A 9,070-nucleotide genomic window follows, 5' to 3' on the forward strand; every position below is an offset into this window, starting at 1 on the left:
TTGCCTGTAAACAGATCCATTGATCCCACAGACACCCTCCTAAGTGTACCCTCCAATAACTGCCCACCCACCCAAATAAGACCCTCCCCTTCACAAAACTCCATCAAGACTGCCTGACAAAGCAGCAGTAAGCCTCATTCAGTATGGTTGCTTTTTATCGTCCCCCTTCCCTGCCACTCCTCTCACTACTGAGTCCCATCAGTTCCATGTTCATGATGATGCCACCTAAAAAGGAAAGGGGCAACCAGACTTCAAGCCCGCCTACAACTCATCCTTCTCTTGCTCGTCAGCACCCTCTGGTGGAAGTCCACCTGCACTACCGTAGAGCTAGCTGATAATAGGCTGAACCACTTCCTCAAGCTCCTTCTTCTTGGGCTGGAAGTCTTCCAGATCAGCATCTTGGTGGGACTCCATCCACTCAATCTTCTCCTCTACAGCTTTCTCAATGGCCTCCTTGTCCTCATCTGACAGTTTGCCTCCAAGCTTCTCCTTGTCACCGATCTGGTTCTTCAGCGAGTAGGCATAGCTCGGCATTGTTCACCATTTGCTCAATATCTTCGGGTGTCAGGTGATTATGATCGATTGTGATGTTGATCTTGTTCTTGTTGCCTGTTCCCTTGTCTTCAGCCATGACACGTAGAATGCCACTGACGTCAATTTCAAAGGTGACTTTAATCTGGGGAACTCCACGAGGGGCAGGAGGGATGCCAGTCAGGTCGAAAGTGCCCAGCAGATGGTTGTGTTTTGTCAGAGGACGCTCACATTCATAAACTTTAATTGTGACAGTAGGCTGGTTATCTGAGGCTGTAGAGAAGATTTGAGACTTCTTTGTGGGCACCACAGTGTTCCTTGGGATCAGTTTGGTCATGACTCCTCCAACAGTCTCAATAACAAGGGTGAGGGGGCAGACATCCAGCAGGACCACTTCTCCAGTGTCCTCTTCTCCAGAAAGCACTCCAGTCTGGAAACAAGCTCCGCATGCCACAGTGTCATCTGGATTGATGCCTCTGGATGGTTCTTTGCCATTGAAGAACTCCTTCACCAGCTGCTGGATTTTAGGGATACAAGTGGAGCCTCCAACAAGCACAATCTCATCAGTGTCAGACTTCTTCAGGTCTGAATCTTCCAGGACTTTCTGTACAGGCAGGCCTTATTGTAGCGCGGAACAAATCCATGTTCAGCTCTTCAAACTTGGCACGGGTCAGGGTCTCAGAAGTCTTCTCCCTCAAAGAGGGACTTGATCTCAATACGAGCCTGGTGCTGGGCAGAAAGAGCCCTCTTTGCCTTCTCGACCTCACGACGGAGCTTCTACACAGCGCGGTTGTCTTTGCCAGTCTTCTTCTTGTACAGCTTAATGAAGTGCTCCATAACACGCTGGTCAAAGTCCTCACCTCCCAGGTGGGTGTCACTGTTGGTGGCTACCACTTCAAACACACCATTGTCGATGGTCAGAAGAGACGTCAAAGGTGCCGCCACCCAGATCGAACACAAGGATGTTCTTCTCACCATCTCTCTTATCCAACCCATAACCAATGGCAGCAGCAGTTGGCTCATTGATGATTCTCATGACATTCAAACCAGCAGTGGTCCCAGCATCCTTAGTGGCCTGGCGCTGAGCATCATTAAAGTGGGCAGGAACAGTGACTACAGCAAGTGTGACCTTCTTGCCAAGGTAAGTCTCAGCAGTCCCCTTCATCTTTGCCAGCACCATAGCAGAGATCTCCTCATGGACAATAGTTTTGATCTGGCCACCACCAATGTCAACCTGGATGTGGGGCTTACTCTTCTTCTCAAGAACATTGAATGGCAGGTATTTGATGTCCTGTTGCACAGAGGAGTCGCCCCATGTGGGACCGATCAGCCCCTTGGCATCAAAAACTGTGTTCTCCGGGTTAGAGGTCAGCTGATTCTTAGCAGCATCACCAATCAGACACTTGCCGTCACTGGTGAAGGCCACATATGAAGGAGTGATGAGGTTACCCTGGTCATTGGCATTGATCTCCACACGCTTATTCACATGAGTAGGTTGTCCCCAGGTCGATTCCAATCACAGTCCCCTCGCTGTCCTTCTTGTCGTCATCATCGGCATGCACGGTGCTGACCACAAGCACTACAAGCCACAACAGTTTCTTTGTTTCTCTATTTCTGGGCCCAGATATAAGGAACCCGTTACTGCAGCATTGTCAATGATTTAAAAGCCTTGACAGTGAATCAAACCAGTCAAGTTTCCTCCAAATGAGCTGCGCATATTCTTAGGTATTCTCTATGATTTGACCTGTGTAGAATGATGGGGTTCATTTTAGAACCCCTCATTCATTTTACAACTGTTGCATTAAGGTATCAAGAAGTCCTTCTAAAATACACAGATTATTTAAGATTATCGTTAATTACCTCAGGACTGACACTGTACTGATATGCAACCAAATTTAAGCATAAAATTGATAATCATTGAATATCACACAAGATTCACATTCATGCTGTGACACAATCATTATTAATATTTGACTTTTAAACTATTTAGGAAATAAATGAAAATGTGTTAAATATTTCAATTAGTAAAACAAGAAGGAATATACCATATTGTTTTATAAGCAATCAGACAAAATGTTTTAGACACAATTCAATTCAATTGAAATATACTTTATTAATCCCAAAGGGAAATTAAATGTTGTTGCAGCTTATATTATGCAGGATTCTTCAAAGAGCTGTTGTAGATGCTGATGGCTGTGGGCAGGAAGGATCTCCTGTAGTGGTCTGTCTTACAGCAGATCTGAAGAAGCCTCTGACGGAAGACACTCTGTTGTTGTACAACAGTCTCATGAAGAGGATGCTCAGGGTTCTCTATAATGTTCTTCATTTTATGAAGAATCCTTCTTTGCACAATGATCTCCAGAGGTTCCAGAGGAGCCCCAAGAAACTCGGTACTCCACCTGCACAGCAAGCAATGTGCTTTGACTGGACTAGTGATGATCTGGAGAAAAGATAGTTGAATATTTCAAAAGGTCATGTCCAAAGAGGGCAGGCCTTGTCATCACATAGCCTTATCTGAGCCAAATGCCATTATTCAAAGTGTTTTTATTACTTTAAGGATAACTCAAAATGATTACTGTGTATGTGCATATGAACAAATGCAGTAAATTGTGTCACTGCCTTCTGATCTAATGTATTTGTACATAAACACCTACAATGTGAGAGTGAAAATACTGTAAGCAGTATATCCTGGTGTTCACCCCCTGTGCTGTCATGAATAAACATCTGCTCTTGCTTGAGATGTTACAGCTCGTAGTGTGTACTTTATTACACACATCACAAAGGTGGGTGTACAATGAATGAATAAAGTATGCATGTGTGTGTGTGTGTGTGTGTGTGTGTGTGCATGTGTGCACATGTGTGTGTTAATGCTCCATATCAGAGGTGTTTGTCAGGTACCCGTGCCTCTGCATAAATTAGGCCAGTTCAACAAGTCTGCCGTACTGACTCTGTGAGTCTCCTCACAGATAAAATTCCCATTCTGTCCCTAAACATGTTCCTCTTCCCGTTCACTTGTCCTGTATTGTTTTCTCAGGCTCCCTCTAATTCATATCTCCCTTTCTTTCTCTTTGCCTTCACTTCTATTTTGCTAAAACCCATCATCTTCTGTGCTGTGTTTGCTGAGCAAATGCTGGTAGTACACTCCCACTCCCAATTTTTCTCACCTTGTAATTTTTCATCTGACTTTTCCCTCTCCAATCATATTTTCGTATTACTTCCACATTATTTTTTGGTCCACCTTTCTGACATTTAGTCTTTATGATATTTGTGTTTTGTCAATATGCGAATTGCACATAAACTATTTTCTCCTTCAGTCCCTGGGGTACCTTCACTAACCTTTACTAAACTAATTAATGAAGTTACAGCTTCATTATGCTTGCCTTACAAAACCTTAGACTGTATTCACATAAAGTTCAGACAGGAGTACTTGTAAAAAACAAATGCAGCTAGGACATGAACGGTATTTGGTGTCTCCATGCGTGGGCGTGAGGTTTATTAATACAGCATATTAATACCATGGGGGGAATTGGAGGGAGAACTGTAGAGAGCATGGTGGTAGCGGTGACAATGTATCGATAAGATGGGGCTTGAACTCAACAGGGTGGTTTGGTTGTCAAGAAATTGAAGCAGGAAAACTGGCAGCAGTGTAAACAGTGGTGGAGTGATGTGATCTTTCTGGTGTTGCTGCATATAGATGCTGTCTGGGAGAGTTGGATTAGTGCAGGGTCCAGGGCACGGTATTATTCTAGGGATAAATGATGCGTATGAAATACAGACGGAAACTTGGATATCACATTAGAAAAACATATTTAGAAAACACGAAGAGCTTAGCAGGATAATTTTTGCCTTTACAATAAAGGATCTTTTTTTTAAGTTTACCTTAATCCCAATCTATTCTCTTAAGGTGTGTAGGTCAAGGACAATATAGTTGGATCTCTATTTTGTGTGATGGTCCTTATTTAGCATATATCTATAGAATACTAGGACTTCATGACAGAATGTTAGAATTTGAAAGAGATAAATCACTTTCCAGTTCATACTATGTGGTTTACATTTATGTTTTTAATCTGTTTCAAATGTATACGAAGCACTTTAAAACACATTTAAGCACCCATGAAAAACTTTCTGACCCATATCGGATCTCTATATATGCAACGCCTTTTGACTCAGTCACATACCAAAGGGCCTATCTAGGATTGTGGGGGAAAGGTTTTCCTGGTTCCTCAAAACATCAGATCTATGTTTTGTAAAGAAAAGTTTATCTGTTTTACTGATGACCTAAAATGTTAGAATTAAGTAACAAAATGTTACATCATTTTAAATCTAAAGGATGTGTTTTGGCACAAGAAAGACACTTACAAGGCTTCTTCTTCTTACAAGCAGAGACTAGCCTTCAATACAATTGCAAATACAGGCTCTCTCTGGTCTTTCATAAATCACATCATCTCATGTTGTGTGCAGATTTTTGCCTTTATAAATTAAGCACACAGGAAGCATAGAGATGAACTCTATGCTGATCTATATTCAGCACCATCCATAAATTGTGTGTCAGGCATCCTCCTTTCTGAAGCATGAAACATAAAGGCAGGTAACACACCTCTGTTATTGTTTTAATTAGAGTTATATTCAGTAAATTAGAATGGGTTCAGATGAGGCTCATTTGTCAGATTAAAAGGACCTTTTAAAAATAACAACCTTTATGCAGGTATTAAACATACATTTTAGCCCACATTTCTGTATTACAAATGTACGTTTTTGGTCTGATATTATATTCTGTTCTTAAATGTCATGTTTTTATTAGCTGGAGGTGGAAAATCATCATAATTAACAGAAATAAGGCTTGAAAGCATCGGTCTGTGTGTAATTAATCTATATAAGGGGGTTATCTTCGTGAAATAAGTTACTGTATAATAATTGACTCTTTAATAATATTCTAATTTATTGAATATGACTGTAACATACTGTATCAATGGTGTCTGGTCCTTGACCATTGCTCTCTTTGAACCATCACTGCTAACTACCGTGTCTGAAGTCCAGCATTCTGTTCTATTTTGACACACTTTTGCATGACATGTGCAATCTGTGTTAATGTTAAAAACTTTAACTATTAACAGCCTTTACTTTCTTCTTCATAGTTGACTTCAGTCGACTAAACGGTTCTTCATATTTTCCCCGTTTTGGACGGACGAGAAATTTACAGTTTTGTTTTATTTTGAGTTGATCACGGACGCGTGATCCCCCCCTCGTTTTTCTCAACTGGAAAGAGAAGAGGTCAATGTCAAAGTTATTTAGTTCTTTTTATATTAAATCGGAAGGTGCATTTAGAGGTCTGGGCAGGGTGAGGCATAGTTAAGGTGATTTAGAATCATCAGTAGTTAATCCAAGGTATCAACTTGTTGCATGCATAACTGATTGAAGTGTTTTATGCTGAGCTGTTTTGATTTGCCGTGCAAGTGGTGCCAAATTGCAGAGCACGGATGCGATCAGCAAGGTCATGTTTTGTCCGGTTGATCCCAAATCAGCCAGGAGATAAAAGGACTTTTAAAGTTTTTCCATTCAAAAAAACCGCGGTCTGAACCTCGTGGCCTGACCACTACTTTGTCCCAGTTCTATTACTGGAGTTTTTTCACTGAGTGGAAAATCTCCAGCCGACACCGCCTCAGAGTTTTATGACCCTTTGTTCATTTGAGGCAATCAGCACACAAGGAAGGCTTCTCTTTCCAAGATAAAATTCCAAATTGGAAATTTGTCCATAAAACTGCTGCTTTGATCTTCATAGACACTCAATGCGCATATATTTCCTTTCATTATTATTGTTGGGTAGTCATTTTTATCCCCTTTGTGTTGATAATGCTTGTTAGTTAGGGCAAGGTTTTTGGACCGGAATAGTAATTATATCAGGGCTATATGGATTCAATAAATTTTCACATATATATATATATATATATATAAATAAGAGAAGCGTTTGTGTTTATTTCGTGCAAGATTGATTTATCTGTCAAAATAAGGTAAAAGTTCCCCTACCGATTGATGGAGCAGCTGATTAAACATTGGCAGTGACATTTAGTGGTTTTGGTTAATAATTATCAATTATTAATGATAATTAACTAATTGTAATTATTAAGGGCTTTGAGCCCATAATCACAACACCAGAGGACATCTCTGACTTCTATTCGTAAGTAACGATTTTTAGTTAAAAAAATTATTTTTATGAATTATGATTTTTAATTATGAAGTTTTGACAAAAATTCACTCTGAAAGACTCATCCCGTCCTCTACTCCATCCAATGACTCCACCATGTGTTCCCGCTCCAGCCAATCAGCATAGAGTCTGCATTCCTCTTCAGCCAATCACTGTCCAAGGCTCCGCTTTAAAGCTCTTCACTCGGACTTCCTTGCTCTTCAAGCTGAGCTGCGACTCTCCTCCTCCCCATCTCCACCATCTGGCTTCCTAGCTCCTCCTGATTTCCCTACCTCCTCAGGCATCCACTCCACCACCAGTCGGATCCCAGGGGGAAGACATCGCTAATTCTATTCATAAGTTGTTCATTCAAGCTCACGTCATTCTCAGTGTTTGTCTTCCTCCGGGGTCCGAGTCCCAAAGAAATAAATATTTGTAAATAAACTTCTCTAATTGCCACCTATGTGTCTTTTTATTGTGAGTCTTACAGGATTTAAATAGTTTTTGATAAATATTAATCAATCAATAATCATAATCCTTGTACCTGAGACATGTGTTTATTCGACCAAGGATCACACGACCAAGATCTCCTTCTCCATCTAAGATTTGCTTGTGTCCAAAGAACTATGTGACCTTCTTGTACAAACTTGATATATTGCATTGACCTTCTATAATACCACTTCAAGTTATATTTTACAAAGACTTTCTGCAGTAATCCTAAGCATTGGTCATACATTTTCATCTTTACAGAAATTTCCTACTGGTTCTTTTTAAAACAGTTTTTTAGCAATGTGGCATAAGTTGTTATGCCACAACTCTTCCTTGACAAAGACTTTTTCCTATATAGCACCAGTTCACAACAAATATCTTTTCAAGGCACTTTACCTCCATCCATCTATTTTCTATACTCGCTTCTTCCGTCAAAGGGTCATGGGGGAGCTGGTGCCTATATCCAGCAGTCTATGGCAACACACAGGACAAACAAACGTGCACACACCCATTCACACCTAAGGGCAATTTAGAGAGACCAATTAACATAATAGTCATGTTTTTGTATGCTGTAAGGCAAGAGTGCTACCAACTGTGCTACCATGCAGCCCAGGCACTTTACAAAGGAAGGCAATTCAATCAAATCATACACACAGATTCCAAGTCATTTACATGCATTCTAACTTGATCTTAGTTATCAAGCAATGTGATTAAGTTCAGTTTATTATTAAAATTGGTAAAGAAGTTTAAAGTCCTGGACGAGCAAGTAGCAAGTAATTGTTCCATTACTATAAAATCTTTCTACTTGCACTTTCAGTCCATTGCTTATTTTACTTAGTGCTGGAATCTTTCTGGAAGAAAGCTAGTAAAGAAAAGGAAAATAACTGATTTGTTGTTTTTTAAGAGAGGTGATAGGAGGTTATACTGTATATTGTTTCTTCTAAACCATTCGTTGTCTTTTGTAGGTTGCAGAATTTGCATAATTGTGTTAAACACTGTAGAAAAGTAATATTGAATATTCAGATTATGTCTTTACATTCAATAAGGCATTATGTTAAACTATTTTATTATTGTAACTGCATATGTAACATACAATACAAATACTGTATTGTCATAATTTCTTTATGAATAATTAGGCTTCCCTTTTACATAATTCTTGGTCTCAAAAGCAATCAAGGACTGCACATATGCTTATATGAGTTTTCTCTGTAATTACTTCATGCTGTGTGTTTACCTTGGATGAGGTATGGCTGATGTCTGTTGGAAAGTAAGAGGTGATGACCAGGATATTGCTCTATTCTCCTGCATGCAAGAGTCACTGAGGCGCTTGTGTAATTGTGTGTTGGTAGACAGGGACAGTTGGTGGTGGTTCTGTATAATAATATGAGACACTTGGCCACAAAACTAACTTTAACAAACCTGTTGAGTTTTGTTATATGTAATCCATAATTTACTTTATTACAATTTACTACTCAAAAATGGCTGAGAAATATAGGCATTTATTGTTAATTGTTTGTTTCTATCTTTATATTGTGGCATATGCAGTTTCAGTTTAATAGCCACGAGTTAAGTTTTTTTTAGAAAACATTTAACCATTAAACTGTTAAAAAAATTATTAACTATGAAAGTTAATTAAGTAAAATGGAAATGTATAATAACTTTGGAGCTAAGTAAGAAATCTCAGTGGACTAAAACATCATCACAGTCAATTCTCCCTTTTATCTTAAATACTATGTTTGCAATAACATTGGATCTTGGATCTTTTTCATATTCTTCGTTTTTTTGTTATGTAGAATTTTAATTGTAGAGATTTCCAACATTTTCTAGACTACATTTGTCTGCATGTAACGTGGAGTCATTTTCTAATAG

The 9,070-nt window shown here is 39.4% G+C and overlaps 1 pseudogene; it reads right to left on the reverse strand.

Moving 5' to 3' along the window:
• Positions 1-261: 261 nt before the first annotated feature.
• Positions 262-6,027, reverse strand: LOC124867717 (annotated as a pseudogene).
• Positions 6,028-9,070: the final 3,043 nt, after the last annotated feature.

This window comes from Girardinichthys multiradiatus, chromosome 5, assembly GCF_021462225.1.
Source record: "Girardinichthys multiradiatus isolate DD_20200921_A chromosome 5, DD_fGirMul_XY1, whole genome shotgun sequence".
Lineage (NCBI taxonomy): Eukaryota > Metazoa > Chordata > Actinopteri > Cyprinodontiformes > Goodeidae > Girardinichthys > Girardinichthys multiradiatus.